Source organism: Lepisma saccharinum, chromosome 13, assembly GCF_977018435.1.
Source record: "Lepisma saccharinum chromosome 13, izLepSacc3.1, whole genome shotgun sequence".
Lineage (NCBI taxonomy): Eukaryota > Metazoa > Arthropoda > Insecta > Zygentoma > Lepismatidae > Lepisma > Lepisma saccharinum.
Genome location: NC_139241.1, coordinates 21,134,304 through 21,136,412, shown reverse-complemented (window position 1 = coordinate 21,136,412; position 2,109 = coordinate 21,134,304).

The window sequence follows — 2,109 nt, the reverse complement described above, 5'->3', positions numbered from 1 at the left end:
ATAACCTCACCAAAACACCAGTAAGCACAAAACGTGTGTTCGAAGTGCTGCATCTTCGTCGAAACTTAACTTTTTGCAATCTAACAATGTCCTCTTTTTTAAAGTTTGTCATTTGGTAACCCTAAAGTCCTTGCAATATATTATTTTTTAAAAAAATCTTTGAAATACAGTCTACATTATGTGCAGGATAAGCAATAAAAAAGTATTCTAGACACTGAAAACAAAAGCAGCAACCTGTTGCCGCAGACACACGTTCGGTGTGATTGACGAAAACAGGCACGTAGCCAGGGGTAGCGCTAAGGGGGGTAACCCCCCCCCCCGAAATCCTACAAATATCTAATTTAAATAGCGTATAGTGGTAATAAATTTTACTTCCGTAGCAGGATTAAACATTAGACCGAAAAAAGTTTAGTGTATATTAGAGGAACAAGATTATACTTTTATATTATACAATCTGATCCAAAGAATAAATGGATCCACAGCTCTCAAAATGTATATTTTTCTTTGTGAGAGGTCACACAATGTAAACTTTATGAGTAAAAATTGCCCCTAACTTTTAAAGCCTTTTTTTGAAAAATAATGGACAACACTTGTGTTGGATATTCACTCATACGGTGGATCAAGTAGCAAATAGCTATTATTGCATATTAATAATAACAACAATAAATTGGGATATAAATTTGTTTATTTTTAGTAACTTATAATAGTTGTTATTGTAAAATGATAATTATAACCCGTGGTATAATAAATATTATTGTCATTATTATTTATACTAATCAAGTTTTATCAGTGCCCCCCTCTACAAATATTTCTGGCGACGCCTGGGCTGATAAAGGATGAGCTCCCCCCCTCCAGAAATAAAATCCTGGCTACGTGCCTGGACTCAAATCAACTTCTACGCACTTCCAAAAAAGACACTATTTTTTTAGACCGCAGCGGAAGACTTTCTGCTACCCCTAACATCTGCAAATATACCGATCCTTCATTTTAACCCCGCGCTCCGTCATTCATATTGTCCATCACAAGATGGAAAAAATTGCTTTCGAACGTGTCGTTCCCTATAACTCCTGAACTATCGTGATCGTCCTCATACACAGTTTTCAATGTTTGAAAAGTAGGCATGTTGCTATGCGCTAAGAACTGAAGGCTTTCGTTTTGCATATACAATGTTAGTACTTTCAGCACTTGTAGAGAGTAGCAAATTTCATTATAAAAAAACTACTTCGTCAAATGTTTTACCAATCCTTCAAGCTTTGGCCTCTCACGAGTCCATCGGCGACCATCTCGACTATTTTAGATTTTTTTTTCTTACTGCACCAAAACGATCTGCACCTAGATCTCACGAAGCGCTCGAACATGATTAAACAACAAAGCGTCCCAACAACGTCAAAGCCTTAGCATTCCATATAATAGTACAAGTAAAAGAAATGTAAACATGGGTGATCGAAGTAGGCGACTGCCAGGGACCTCGCGTTTGAAGGGGCCTCGCGTCCCATGGGATTGATACGAAAAATATAATAAAGAGAAGTGAGAGAAATAGATGGAAAAGGATAATTTTTGAGACATAGAGGCGGGCCCCCATCAGCCAAAAAGGGGCATGAAAAATAGATGGATCATTTACGCAAGAATTGACGATAACTTCCTTGGACATTTTTATTAGTTTATTTTTTCCTGAATAAAAAGCACTTTGTCTAGTCATTTCTTCTTTCTGTTGACCTTGCACTCTCGACTTTAATATGTTAACAATATTGCACCTCCAACTTCCACGGAGCAAGGTATGAGGCATTTAAATGCTTGCTTTGTTTTCAACTCAAGAAGGGCATGGATAATATTAGCAGTTCTTCCTTCCTCTCTAGAGCTTCAGATGCAGCGATTGCCCTCTATAACGAGTACGAAGATGATTGATCCTTCGAAATTTTCAAACCAAGTTCTACTTTTCAGGAATGTGCTTAAATCTGAAATCACCTCAAGAAGGTCCATAAGTGCTTTATCAAAGTGTCTTCTCCTACATTGCAGCTTCCAGTGTTCTCTATGTCCTGTACCGCCTTCTATTTGTTTCTTACTCTTCCAGTAACAGTCACGAGAGAAGAACTCTCTTTGTAAAAATTG